We start from the raw sequence: 15678 nt of genomic DNA, 5'->3' as shown, positions 1-15678 counted from the left end.
GCTCTTCGCAATGTTTAAGGCCGCGGAGGTAGAAATCAAGAAGGAGCATCAAGTGTTGATGGTTAACAAGACCACTAGTTTCAAGAAAAAGGGCAAGGGAAAGAAAGGAACTTCAAGAAGAATGGCAAGCAAGTTGCCACTCCCGGGAAGAAGCCCAAAGCTGGACTCAAGCCTGAAACTGGGTGCTTCTACTGCAAAGGGACTGGTCACTAGAAGTGGAACTGCCCCAAATACTTGGCGGATAAGAAGGAAGGAAAAGTGAACAAAGGTATATTTGATATACATGTTATTTATGTGTACCTTACTAATGCTCATAGCAGCGCCTGGGTATTTGATACTGGTTCGGTTGCTCATATTTGTAACTCAAAACAGGAGCAGTGGAATAAATGAAGATTGGCTAAGGACGAGGTAACGATGCGCGTCGGGAATGGTTCCAAGGTCGATGTGATCGCCGCCGGCATGCTACCTCTACATCTACCTTCGGGATTAGTTTTAGACCTAAATAATTGTTATTGGGTGCTAGCGTTGAGCATGAACATTATATCTGGATCTTGTTTAGTGTGAGACCGTTATTCATTTAAATCAGAGAATAATGGTTGTTCTATTTATATGAGTAATATCTTTTATGGTCATGCACCCTTGATAAATGGTCTATTCTTGTTGAATCTCGATCGTAGTGATACACACATTCATAATATTGATGCCAAAAGATACAAAGTTGATAATGATAGTGCAACATATTTGTGGCACTGCCGTTTAGGTCATATTGGTGTAAAACGCATGAAGAAAATCCATGCTGATGGACTTCTCAAATCACTTGATTATCAATCATTTGATACTTGCGAACCATGCCTCATGGGCTAGATGACTAAAACTCCGTTCTCTTGAACAATGGAGCGAGCTAATGACTTACTAGAAATAATACATACCGATGTATGCGGTCCGATGAGTGTTGAGGCACACAGCAGGTGTTGTTATTTTCTAACCTTCACAGATGATTTGAGTAGGTATGCGTATACCTAGTTGATGAAACACAAGTCTGAAACATATTAAAAATTCAAAGAATTTCAGAGTGAAGTGGAGAATCATAACAAGAAAATAAAGTTTCTACAATCTGATCTTAGAGGCGAATTTTGAGTTATGAGTTTGGCCTTCATTTAAAACAATGCGGAATTGTTTCACATCTCACGCCACCTGGAACAGCACAACATAATGGTCTGTTGGATACAGTGCATTCTATGATGTCTCTTACTAATTTACCACTATAGTTTTGGGGTTATGCATTAGAGACAGCCACATTCACGTTAAATAGGGCACCATCTAAATCCATTGAGATGACATCGTATGAGTTGTGGTTTGGCAAGAAACCTAAGTTGTCGTTTCTTAAAGTTTGGGGTTGCGACAGTTATGTCAAAAGGCTTCAGCCTGATAAGCTCGAACCCAAATCGGAGAAGTGTCTCTTCATAAGATACCGTAAGGAAACAATTGGGTACACCTTCTACCACAGATCCGAAGGCAAGATCTCTGATGCCAAGAATGGGACCTTTCTAGAGAAGGAGTTTCTGTCGAAAGAAGTGAATGGGAGGAAAGTAGAACTTGATGAGGTAATCGTACCTTCTCTAGAATTGGATAGTAGCACATCAGAGAAATCCATTCCCATGATGCCTACACCAACTAGAGAGGAAGCTAATGATGATGATCATGAAACTTCAGATCAAGTCACTAATGGACCTCGTAGGTCGAATGGAGCACGTTCCACACTAGAGTGGTACGGTAATCCTTTCTTGGAAGTCATGTTACTAGACCATGGCAAACCTACGAACTATGAAGAAGCTATGATGAGCCCAGATTAAATGGCTTGAGGCCATGTAATCTGAGATAGGATCCATGTATGAGAACAAAGTGTGGATTTTGGTGGACTTGCCCGATGATAGGCAAGCTATTGAGAATAAATCGATCTTCAAGAAGAAGACAAGCGTTGATGGTATGTCACCATCTACAAAGCTTGACTAGTCACAAATTTTGACAAGTTCAAGCCATTGACTATGATGATATCTTCTCACCGTAGTGATCCTTAAGTCAGTCTGAATCATGTTAGCAATTGCCGCATTTTATAATTATGGAATTTTGCAAATGGACATCAAAATTGCATTCCTTAATGTATTTCTTAAAGAAGAGTTGTATATGATGCAACCAGAAGGTTTTGTCGATCCTAAAGGTGCTAACAACGTGTGCAAACTCCAGCGATCCATCTATGGACAAGTGCAAGCATCTCAGATTTGGGAAATATGCTTTGATGAGGTGATCAAAGCATATGGTTTTATACAGACTTATGGTGAAGGATGTTTTTGCAAGAAATTGAGTGGCAGCTTTGTAGCATTTCTGATATTATATGTGGATGATGTATTGTTGATTAGAAATGGTATAGAATTTCTGGATAGCATAAGAGGATACTTTAATATAAAAAATTCAATGTAAGACCTCGGTGAAGCTTCTTATATATTGGGCAATAAGATCTATACGGATAGATCGAGACGCTTGATAGGACTTCCACAAAGCACATACCTTGATAAAGTTTTGAAGAAGTTCAAAATGGATCAGTCAAAGTAAGGGTTCTTGCCTATGTTACAAGGTGTGAAATTGAGTTAGACTCAAAGCCCTACCACTGCAGAAGATTGAGAGAAAATGAAAGTCATTTCCTATGCCTCAGCCATAGATTCTATCATGTATGCTATGCTGACCTGAAGTGTGCCTTGCCATAAGTTTGGCAGGGAGGTACCAAAGTAATCCAGGAGTGGATCATTGGACAGCAGCCAAGAACATCCTAAAGTACCTGAAAAGGACCAATGATATGTTTCTCATTTATGTAGGTGACAAAGAGCTCGTCGTAAATGGTTACGTCGATGCTAGCTTCTATACTGATATGGATGACTCTAAGTCACAAACCGGATACGTTTTTATACTGAATGGTGGAGCTGTCAATTGGTGCAGTTCCAAGCAAAGCGTCGTGGCGGGATCTACATGTGAAGCGGAATACATAGCTGCTTCGGAAGTAGCACGTGAACGAGTCTGGATGAAGGAGTTCATATACGATCTGGGTGTAATACGTAGTGCATCGGGTCCAATGAAAATCTCTTGTGACAACACTGGAGCAATTGCCTTGGCGAAGGAATCCAGGTTTCACAAGAGAACCAAACACACCAAGAGACACTTCAACTCCATCTGTGAAAAGGTCAAGGATGGAGAAATAGAAGTTTGCAAAATACACACCAATCTGAATGTGGTAGACCCATTGACTAAGCCTCTTCCACGAGAAAAACATGATTGACACCAAGACTCCATGGGTGTTAGATTCATTACGTAATCCAGATTATTGAGTCTAGTGTAAGTGGGAGACTGAAGGAACTATGCCCTAGAGGCAATAGTAAAGTTGTTATTTTATATTTCCTTATTCATGATAAAGGTTTATTATTCATGCTAGAATTGTATTGATCGGAAACTTAAATACATGTGTGAATACATAAACAAATATTGTCTCCCTAGTAAGCCTCTATTAGACTAGCTCGTTGATCAAAGATGGTTAAGATTTCCTAACCATAGACATGTATTGTCATTTGATAACGGGATCACATAATTAGGAGAATGATGTGATGGACAAGACCTATCCGTTAGCTTAGCATATTGATTGTTCGGTGTATTGCTATTGCTTTCTTCATGTCAAATACATATTCCTTCGACTATGAGAATATGCAACTTCCGGATACCAGAGGAATGCCTTGTGTGCTATCAAACTGTCGGATTTCAGGGTCTGGCAACCCGTCAGAGGTTCTAACACTAGGGTGCGTGCGGAGATCTCAACCTGCCCAGCCTGCCTACTCACGATCCTCCCTAGCCTAGCGCGTAGAGCTCACAAAGACACAGAGACACAGAGATTTATACTGGTTCGGGCAACCGTTGTGGTGTAATACCCTACTCCAGTGTGGTGTGGTGGATTGCCTCGAGGGGCTATGGATGAACTAGTTACAAGGATGAACAAGCCTCAAGAGGTGAGGTGTTCTTGAGCTGGTGTGGTGCTCTACTTGTTCTGGTTTCGGTCTCCCGTCGCCCTCCATGGTGGTGGCTAAGTCCTATATATAGTGGCCTTGGTCCTCTTCCCAAATATGAGCGGGAAGGGATTCCACAACGGCGGGATTTGAAAGGGGACAAGTAGTACAGATTATCCTGACAAAAGTAGTCTTTGCCTGCGAAAAGCCTCTGGTCGTGACGCTGCGATGGGCTCGGTGATGACCTCCGTCTTGCCGACCTGGTGGTCTTGGTCTTGTTGCACCAGAATGGAAACCTTCGGTAGATTCCTCGGGACTCCATCCATGTGGCTTGCCTCCCTTGCACCAAGGAGGAAACCTGCGCTCTGCGCCCGCTTGGCGCCCGCCTGGCCTTGGTTGTCACGGCTCACGTCAGCTAAGCCTCATGAGGTAGCTCCATAGATCTCTCCGCCCCTCAGGAGCCCTCCTGAGGAGGCCAACTCCTTCATGGGTCTTGGCATCGTCCGCCTCGCGAGGGTTGGCCCCTCACGAGGGTCTTGTGGTGTTGATGTCGAAGCTGGGCCATAGCGGGCCGTCGATGTAGCCACGAGGTGGGCCACAGGCAGGCAGGACTGGATACCCCCAAGTCCAGAACGCCGACAGTAGCCCCCGGTAAATCTGAGAATGGGTGGGTAACCAAACCAAACCTGAACCAAACCCATGTGATGTCGTTTTGGGAACTGAACCAAACTAACCCCACGTAATTGGCATTGGCACCCAGCCCAAACTAAACCACATGACAAATTCCCCAAGACAAAACTAACCCATTCTAGGAACTATAGTTTTAGCCTATGGTTCTATATCAGTTCCCCACCCATACATGTACAACTCAATATATGAACGATCCTGCACTTGGACATTTAAAAATATAGCACCAGCTTAATAACAGCTTACGTATTCTGCACTACCAATACTTAAATTGATGAACACTTGACAGCCTCACAACACGTACTAGTACAAAATATAGATTTTGAAGCACAAATATTACACTTGACAGCTTACATATTCTGCACAACCAACACTTGAAGTACAGAGATAATAAAAAACGGAGCTGAATTAAGGGTGATAATTGATTTCAAGCCGGGATTGCGTATGCCATTTGCCGATGATGGATATCACCGAGTTATCATGGCGGTAGTAGTCAGCCTTTACTTTGATCTGAAAAGACACAATTTTTAGAACTTGTAACCATGATATATCTTTACATTGACACCGAGTTCTCATTCACAATATGGCAAGTCATCTGTAGCCAATTTCAAAAATTGTTGTTAATAATTTTAATCAAACAGGTTTCCCATAAGAAGAGGCCTAAACAAATTTTAAACATTGTTAGAAAAATGGAAGTTTTATTACCCCTGAACGTCTGCATCATAGATGCACATGTCCACAATTAACATGGTTCATTACAGGTCAACAAAAAACAGAATAATCAAAAAAGGGGGGCAGTATTGCTACATCTTTCCATGCAAGATTCAGACACTGTATCATGCAAGATTCAGACATTGTAGCATCCAATGCTCATATACATTTACTTTTAGTCTGAACATTATTTGCATAGATGGGTCACTTGTTTCTACTACTGCACATACTCGGAACACCACAACAACTGCTACTGCCGGAGGTAATTCTTTGCGGGTCTGATTTCTACCAGCGCCAAAAATATACAGTGTCTAATGTATCTATGGGTTGGATCGAGGAAAAAATGGGGGCGAGGGGGGAGATGGATCGATGGGTCTGTACCTACGGCGACTGCTGCTGGAGGACAACGCCATCGACGAAATCGAGGGCGGGGGCACCGGATTCTCCTATCGTTCATGGGGGAGGGGAGGGGCTGAAGGCGAACCCTAGCCAAGCGCACGAGTGCAGCAGCTAGGTGGAGTACCCTCTACCGGAGACGACGGAGCAGGTGGCCGACGTCGTGGTTTGTGAGGAGACAATATTTGCGGTCGAGTGAACCGGCCAGGCCCGCGAGGGAGAGTGCCCCGTGCACGATGACGGGCCACTTGTATCGGCGAGGCAGCGCTGCCTCCGAGGAGGTGGTTGGTGCCTTGGCGGCCGCCGACGGCGGAGGCCTAGAGGATGGAGGGACCGAGGCCTGAGGGAGAGATGGAATCGGGGCTTGAGTTAGGGTGAATGCGTGATTGGGCTTGCTCCAGGGCAAGGAACCGGTTGGGCCTATAGTTTACACCCGTGTTAGACCAAACTTATTAAGCCCATAACCAACTGTACCCGAATTAATTTTTCTACGTACTCAAAACCAAATGAAACTAAGAAAAGTTCAGCCCCATAAAAACTGAACCGTTCAAAACCAGAAGAAAAACCAAACCATTTTACCCGGTTATTTAAAAATTGTTCTCAGATTTAGGCCCCGGGCCCAAGACGCGCTCGGACTTGGCTTCTAGGCGAAGCCAAAGGGCAAGTGCGGAGCGCTGCAGGCCTAACCGCCTGCGGCCTTGATGACGCATGGCGACTGACTGGATGTGAGCGACTCCGCTTCCCCATGCTGCCTCGGCAACTTCTCGACTTGATAACTACATGCTGCATGCAGAAAGGATCATCATTACTGGAAATCGTGGGGGGCGACGATTTACCTTCTCCCGGCTATAAACGTGCGAGCTGGTTGAGCCCCTGCATATTTCTCTTTCGTCTTGCTCTTGCTTGCTTCTCCTCCTCTTCTCCTCGCTCCCATTGCGCCGATCAGGAGGTTCTCTACGACAGAGAAGGGGAAGGCTCCTAGAGAGGGGCCGGACCCTCTCCCACCGAAGAAGCGACTCCACCTCCATGACGACGCCGGCGCGGGGCGAGAGGTGGCCAGGCCTTGGCAATCGAGGCCTCCGCCTGGCTTCCCCCTGCCCCTATACGCCCGTGATCAGGGTGAAGGAGCACGCCATCGAGCGGCACCTCGCAAAGATGGCAGGGCTGCCATTGCCGTACCGGCCGCACCATGGACCCACGCCAAGGATAGCTCGTGTGAGTTTGTGGTGTGGACGGTGATGCCCCCCGCTACCTGGATGCGATTCCCATAGTTCTTCGCCAGCGAGCTGCCTCCGCTGGGACCGGTGGAGCTATGGCTCTAGCACGCGGGGTGCAGCAGACTAGCCACCGGGGCTGAGGTCGAGGTGGTGTCATCCGGAGACGTCTTCATGATGTGCGGATGGGGCCATGTCGCCCGGGCTTGCCGAGCGAAAGGAGCCCTGGCGATCCACTTCGAGTACGACGGTGCAACCACCTTATTCTTCATGGTCTTCAACAAGCGGGGCAAGCGGCTGGAGTGCTGCCCCGGAGGAGATAGCTCAAGGGACGCTGTGATGGGCGCTGGGTGTGCAGCTGCCCCCTTCAGCACTTCATCGAGTAGCAGCGACGACTCCTATGAATCCAGTGACTCTCCTGAGCCAAGCGCTTCTCCGGAGTCGAGCGACGACAGCTACATGCCGCCGAGCTCCCGCCGGGGTCGGAGTGCTGCTGTGGCTGCGCCCTGCATCGTCAGCGACACCGCAAGGCCCCGTAGTTGTCTCTCCTGCGCGAGAGGAAAACCAGCCCCCGTGGGGCTTGTAAGGACTAAGATGTATTCAATAGTATCATTGTTCCTTTTGACCTTGTAATGAACGCGCGTATGCCAGTCCTGCTGAGTCCCTCCCTTTTCTTTTCCCTAGGCAGCGTGGCGCTCTACGCCGGTAGGACCCAGTCCTCAGGAAGGCTTCAGCCGTCGCTAGTATGCCAGGTCATGATGCCGTGGTCAGGGCTTGGAGGTGAGCGGCCCAAGGTCCGGTGAGAGCTCGTGAGACGCGATGCTCATGAGGTCCCCCTTAGCGTGCAAGCTGCTGTATAGAAAATTAAAAAGGGGAGTTGAACCGCCCGAGTGGAACTGTGGGGTGAGGCATGTGGAGTGAAACTGGTGCCATAGTGATCCGAGACTTATCTTTCGTGGCCTGAGCCCATCGGAGAGGCAATGCTTGTCGTCGCGCCTGCAGTGCCATCAGGAGCAGCCCGTCTTGGCCACCCTCCTGCCTCGCTTGCCAAGGTTTTCTACATCCTCAGGACCCGGCCCTCGAGCAAGCTCAGCCACCGCTGCTATGCCAGGTCGTGATGTCATGGTCAAGGCCAGGGGGTGAGGGCTGGAGAGCCAGTAGGACCTCCCGAGACGTGATGCTCGGGAGGCCCCCCTTTAATGTGCAAGCGACTTGCAAGGCTGGACGGTGGTCATCCAGGCCGACCCTCGGCTCATTGTAGGGTGATCCTGCAAGTTAGATGACAAAGGAGGCCGAGAGCCCCAGGCATGAGACGAGGGCACCGAGGACCTCGTGAGGTGGTGTATGCAAAGCAGGCCTCGAACCAGAGCTCGATCCCCGGGTTTATCAGTGTTGCAGCGACGGACCCGAGCACAAGCGCCATGCCGATGTGTATGTTGTGCAGAAATGGAGTTAGTCAGACGCATCAGGGTCATGAGGCGGAGGTCACGAGATGACAATCATAGATAAATTCACGGAAACGATTAGATAATCCTGGTGAATGCAAAAGGATACGCGCCATAGGGACGAACCCACATGGCCTGGGGATGATGCAGCCAGAGGGGCGCCCCCAAACTGAATAAGCTAGGGAGATGTCACCTGGTAGCGTTGCTGAAGAGTTGTTGACGTAGCCAAAAAACGCGCGCTGCTGAAGCCGCTCCTCATGAGCCGCTCCGGTCCCGAATCTCGGGAGGCTCGGGAGGACCGGAAGGCTCCTGAGGGTGCTCCTCCATCTCCGCCAAGATCGCCCGGTGCCTGGCTTTGCAGGCCACCTCAGCGTCCCTCATGCAGCGCTGAAACACCTCAGACGTGCCCGTCAGGCTGAAAGGCATGCAGACGTAGCTGTGCGGCGGTCCCCCGCATCGGCTGACACGAGACAGCCACATGAGTTGCCGAGACGCGGCCCTGCTGAGCCCAAGGATGTCGATGCAGACGCGAAACTCTTTACCCTCGCTAGGGCAGTGAGCCCCACCTCGTGGCAGGCGACGATCACCTTGCAGAACCCTTCCTTCCTGAATTTCCTTGATCGCCTCGCTGATGAACTCCTGAACGACTGATGCCTCACGCCTGGTGCCTTCTTAGGGGAAGCGTGCTCTGAAGAGCACTTCCACATGGTGCCCGAGTGCCGCTCTCGCGACATGGGCTAGGTCTGAGGCCCTCTAGAGGAGAGCCCCCGATCCCAGCCTGAGAGGGGTGCCGGGCGCGCCTTCCTATGCGATGGGTGAAGGGGCCACGTTCGGAGATGCGAGACTCAGCGATGCGTCCTCGAGTGATGCTTCCTCACGAGACCCATGGCCCAGCTGCAGCTTCTTTTTCTTGGAGGCGACCTCAGGAGGGAGGGCGCCATCATTGTCTTCTGGGTTTTCAACTGCGGCAGCCTGGAAGGCACGCTCAAGGGAGCACACCGCATCCTTCTCCTGACAGGCGACCATGATGATGCCGCCGCTTCCTGGCGTCCTGAAGATGTTGTAGCCATGGTGCGTGGCCGCCATGAACTTGGCCAGTGCCGGGTACCCAAGGATGGCGTTGTAGGGAAGACGAATGTCGGCGACGTCGAAGTTGATAAGCTCGGTGCGGTAGTTGTTGCGCTCGCCGAAGGTGACAGGGAGGTGAACTTGCCCAATCGGGTGTGTCGATCCGTCGGTCACTCCTGAGAATGGCTTGGTGGGGTGCAGCTGGTAGTAGGGCACCTGGAATCTGTCCAACATCTGGACAGAGAGAAAGTTGAGCCTCGCTCCACCATCAATGAGAGTCTTGGTGACGGTCACGTTGCTGATGACGGGGGAGCAGAGCAAGGGGAGCGCGCCAGCAGTGGCCGTGCACTTGAGCCGGTCTGAGGAGTCGAAGGTGATGGCGCACTTGGACCATTTGAAAGGGCGAGTTGCCTCAAGCTTGGGGAGCGCCGCATTGACCTCGCAAGCAAACTGCTTGAAGACACGGTGAGAAGCTCGGGCTTGTGAGCTGCCCAATATGGAGGCGATGGCTTACGGCTCCTGGAAGCCCCCAGCCCCCTCGTCCTGATGGTGATCTTCGTTCCTTCTTGGCTGCGGAGGCAGAGGAGGCAAAGCTGCATTGCCCTGAGGGCGATCCTCATGAGGCTGGTCCCTCCAGTTGCCCTCGCGAGGTTGGTCTTGCCAGCGGTCCTCACGAGGCTGGTCACGCCACTCCTGACGGTGGTCGCGTCGATCCCAGCATCCTCCACCTTGGCCACCTCCGCGACCGTAGCCCCGATTGTTGCGCTCGGGGTGTCGACCGAGGCACCCGTCGTGGAGAGCCCTGAGCTCCTGGCAGTCACAAGTGTTGTTGCTGTAGTTGTCGTGGAAGGCGCAGAACGGCCGCTTGCCCTTGGATGACTCGGGATGGTCGCAGCCATGCTTGGTCTCAGGCTCTGCCGCAAGCACGGCTGGCCCTTGCGCTTTGTGTCCTTGGTCTTGGTCTTCTTGTCTTCTGGATCAGCATCAGGGAGCTCGAGGAGGGAAAGGCGCCCCTCCTCGGCTCTCGCACACTTGTTAGCCATGTTGAACATCTCCAGAGCAGTGCAGAGGTCCTTGTGGATGGCTAGCTCCTCCTTAATCTTGACGTCCTGGACGCCGTCGGTGAACGTAGCGATGATGGCCTCGTTTGACACCTTGGGAATCTTGAGGTGGACATTGTTTAAGCGCTGGATATATTTATGCAAGGTCTCTCTAGGTTGCTGCTTGACGCGGTGCAGGTCGCTCGCGGCCGGTGGACGGTCACGAGTGCCCTGGAAGTTGGCGATGAAGCGGCTGCGCATCTCCTTCCAGGAAGAAACCGACCCCTCAGTCACGTTCACGAGCCAAGAACGCGCGCCATCCTTGAGGGCCATCGGGAACCAATTTGCCATGATCTTCTCGTCACCGTTGGCTGCCTCGATGCTCAGCTCATAGAGCTGCAGGAACTCGGCGGGGTCTGCGGTGCCGTCGTAGCATGGAGGAAGGTTAGGCTTGAACTTGCTCGGCTAGAAGACATTGCGGAGCTTTGCAGTGAATGCATAGCATCCCGCCGTGGCCACCGGAGGTCGTCGAGGGGGTGGAACGTAGTCTTGATGCACGCGGACTACCACCTCCTGTGGCGGCTCGCGAGCCTGGTGCTGGGGTGCTGGAAGCATGCGCACTTTTCCTTGGGGACGTTGGACCACTTGGCAGCTCACGTTGTCTCGAGCTGGCGCCGGGCGCTGCGGGTCGCGCCATGGAGCCATACGCCTTGGCTCGACGATGGCGCCCCGGGCCGGAGGTGGAGGAGGAGCCCCGCGCGCGACGTCGCCCACTGCGCATGGTTGCTGAGGCAGCGAGCGAGCCGGCCCGTCGAAGCCCCCGTGCACGACGCTGATGAGCTCGACGATATGCTCGAGCCACTCCTCGTAGAGATCACCCACGGGGCGGTAGAGAAGAAGCTCCCGCGCCATGAGCAGAGCGGCCGACACGTCCACCTAGCGCGGCGCGCGTGGGATGACGAAGCTGCTGGAGTCAGGGACGGAGTAGCGGTGTGGCCGTCGTGGCGCACCGACGGTTGCAGCGATGAAGCTTGCTGCTCATGGTCGGCGGGGCCCGTTGCGGTGTTGTCCACCGGGGAAGGAGAGCGGCGGGCACAGCCGTCACCCGCCGGAGGCGTCTAAGTGACACGGGTGGCGACCGCAGCCCGACACTCGGCGCGAGCCCTGTGCGCGTCGGACATGGAGATGTCGGAGAAGAGACGAGTCGAACGATGGAAGACAGGATCCGATGCACCCCTACCTGGCGCGCCAAATGTCAGATTTCGGGTCCGGAAACCCGTGAGAGGTTCTTAACACTAGGGTGCGTGCGGAGATCTCAACCTGCCCAGCCTGCCTACTCGCGATCCTCCCTAGCCTAGCGCGTAGAGATCACAAAGACACAGATACAGAGATTTATACTGGTTCGGGCCACCATTGTGGTGTAATACCCTACTCCAGTGTGGTGTGGTGGATTGCCTTGAGGGGCTATTGATGACTAGTTACAAGGATGAACAAGCCTCAGGAGGTGAGGTTTCTTGAGCTGGTGTGGTGCTCTACTTGTTCTAGTTTCGGTCTGCCCGTCCCCCTCCATGGTGGTGGCTAAGTCCTATATATAGTGGCCTTGGTCCTCTTCCCAAATATGAGCAGGAAGGATTCCACAACGGCCGGATTTGAAAGGGGACAAGTAGTACAGTCTATCCTGACAAAAGTAGTCTTCGCTTGCAAAAAGCTCTGGTAGTGACGCTGCGGTGGGCTCGGTGATGACCTCCGTCTTGCCGTCCTAGCGGTCTTGGTCTTGTTGCACCAGAATGGAAAGCTTTGGTAGATTCCTCAGGACTCCGCGCCTGTGGCTTGCCTCCCTTGCACCAAAGAGGAAACCAGCGCTCTGCCCCCGCCTGGGCTTGGTCGTCACGGCTCACGTCAACTGAGCCTCATGAGGTAGCTGCATAGATCTCTCCGCCCCTCAGGAGCCCTCCTTAGAAGGCCAACTCCTTCAGGGGTCTCGGCGTCGTCCGCCTCGCGAGGCTTGGCCCCTCACGAGGGTCTTGTGGTGTTGATGTCGAAGCTGGGCCGTACCGGGCCGTTGATAGAGCCATGGGGTGAGCCGCAGGCAGGCAGGACTGGATACCCCCAAGTCCAGGACGCCGACACAAATGTCGCAACGTAACTGGGTGGTTATAAAAATGCTCTATAGGTATCTCCAAAGGTGTTTGTTGAGTTGGCAAAGATCGAGATTAGGATTTGTCACTCCGAGTATTGGAGAGGTATCTCTGGGCCCTCTCGGTAATACACATCATAAGCTTGCAACCAAATGACTAAGGAGTTAGTCTGAGGGTGATGCATTACGAAACCAGTAAAGATACTTTCCGGTAACGAGATTGAACTAGGTATGAAGATTGAAGGTACCAATGATCGAATCTCGGGAAGTAACATATCGATGGACAAAGGGAATTACTTATGTCATCATAATGGTTTGACCGATAAAGATCTTTGTAGAATATGTAGGAGCCAATATGGGCATATAGGTTCGCTATTGGTTATTGACCAGGGAGGTGTCTCGTTCATGTCTACATAGTTCTTGAAACTGTAGGGTCCGTACGCTTAACGTTCATTGATGATATAGTGTTATATGAGTTATATGATTTGGTGATCAAATGTTATTCGGAGTCTCGGATGAGATCACGGACATGACGAGGAGACTTGAAATGGTCGAGAGGTAAATATTGACATATAGGACGATGGTATTCGGACACCGGAAGAGTTTTGGGATGCACCGAGTAGTCATCGGGTCACCAGAAGGGGTTCCAGACACCCCCCGGTAGGTGTATGGGCTTAATGGGCCAAGGATGGGACAGACCAGACCACGGGGGCCTGGTGCGCCCCTCTCCCTAGTCGGCCAGCCCTAGGGAAGGAAAGGGGGAGGGGTAGCCCCTCCTGCCTTCCCCTTCTCATGGGAGAAAGGAAAAGGGGGGGGCTCCCGACCCTGCCTTTCCCCCGCACCTATACATGGCAGGGGGCACCACTTGGGAGGAGACCCCAAGTAGGATTTAGCCTACTTGGGGCACCCTCCTGGCTGCTCCCTCCTACCCCCCTGTAGGATCGAAAGTATGTCTAGAGGAGGGGGGTGATTAGACTACTTGACCAATTAAAAATCTAGCATTTTCCCAATTTTAGTTCTTGGCAGATTTTTAGCAACTTAGCACAAGTCAAGCAATCTCAATACAATTCAAGCAAGCATGCAAAGAGTATATGAGAAGCGGAAAGTAAAGCATGCAACTTGCAAGAAAGTAAAAGGATGGGATTGGAGTGTGCAAAGGCAATTGGAGACACAGATGTTTTTGGCGTGGTGTTCCGATAGGTGGTGGTATCGTACATCCACGTTGATGGAGACTTCAACCCACGAAGGGTAACAGTTGCGCAAGTCCACGGAGGGCTCCACCCACGAAGGGTCCACGAAGAAGCAACCTTGTCTATCCCACCATGGCCATCACCCACGAAGGACTTGCCTCACTAGGGTAGATCTTTCACGAAGTAGGCAATCTCCTTGCCCTTACAAACTCCTTGGTTCAACTCCACAATCTTGACGAAGGCTCCCAAGTGACATCTAAACAATCTAGGAGACACCACTCTCCAAAAGGTAATAGATGGTGTGTTGTTGATGAACTCCTTGCTCTTGTGCTTCAAATGATAGTCTCCCCAACACTCAACTCTCTCTCATAGGATTGGATTTGGTGGAAAGAAGATTTGAGTGGAAAGCAACTTGGGGAAGGCTAGAGTTCAATAATTCATATGGTTGGAATGGAATATCTTGGCCTCAACACATGAGTAGGTGGTTCTCTCTCAGAAAATGAATGCTGGAAGTGTAGGCACGTTCTGATGGCTTCCCTCATGAGTGAGGAGAGGGTGGAGGGGTATATATAGCCTGCACACAAAATCTAACCTTATACACAATTCACCAAACTCGATGGGACCGAATCAGAAAACTCCGTCGGACCGATTTAGTTCATGATGTGACCGTTAGGCATTTCAGTGGGACCGACACGTCAACTCGATGGAACCGATATCATTAGGGTTAGGGCATAACGTAATCTCGGTTTGACCCATTACATAAACTCGGTGGGACCGACTTTTGGAATAAGCAAACGAGAGAGTTGGCCAGGCAAACTCGGTGGGACCGATTAGCTCGTCTCAGTGGGACCGGAACATTATGAAAAGGAAACAGGGAGTCTGCATTGCCAACTCGATGGGACCAATCGCTCATCTCGGTTAGACCGAAATGCTACGACGGGAAACGGGGAGTTTGCAATCCCATCTCGGTAAGCCCGAGATCCCTATCGGTTAGACCTAAGTGATTAGGGTTTCTGGCAGTGGCTATGTCAAATGAACTCGGTGGCGCCGGATGGATCAAATCGGTGGGGCCGAGTTTGACTTTTGGTTTGGGACATAAGTGGATATGAGTAAGTGGTTGAGGGCTTTTGGATCATATCACTAAGCACTTTGAGAAAGCAAGCCATTAAGCAACACCTCATCCCCTTTTAATAGTATTAGCTTTCCTATAGACTCAATGTGACCTTGGATCACTGAAATAGAAAATGTAGAGTCTTGAACTTTAGATCTTGAGCAAATACTTTGTCCTTAGCATTTTGAGGGGTCCACATTCCTAATCCATGCCATGCCAATCATTGAACTTTCCTGAAATATTTATCTTGAAATAGCATTAGTTCAATGAGCTATATGTTGTTAATCATTACCAAAACCACCGAGGGATAGTTGCGCTTTCAATCTCCCCCTTTTTGGTAATTGATGACAACATATAGATCAAAGCTTCGATAAATGATAATAAGATTGAAATACATCATCGCTTTGAGAAGTATGTGATAAGCAAGAGCTCCCCCTAAATTTGTGCATTATATAAAATTTTCTTTGGACTGCAAATGCACAATCTATTACGATCATGGGTCACTCTTCCATGTCACATACATCTTGGTGGAGCGCTCAAAATGATAACAATTGAAAACATGCACTCATCACCAAGCAAAGTGAATGACCATAAATGGATATAAGGGATAATACCATTCAAGCAAACATTAAAGTA

Source organism: Triticum dicoccoides, chromosome 4B (assembly GCF_002162155.2).
Source record: "Triticum dicoccoides isolate Atlit2015 ecotype Zavitan chromosome 4B, WEW_v2.0, whole genome shotgun sequence".
In the NCBI taxonomy this organism is placed as follows: domain Eukaryota; kingdom Viridiplantae; phylum Streptophyta; class Magnoliopsida; order Poales; family Poaceae; genus Triticum; species Triticum dicoccoides.
Note: the sequence above shows the minus strand (reverse complement) of the source record.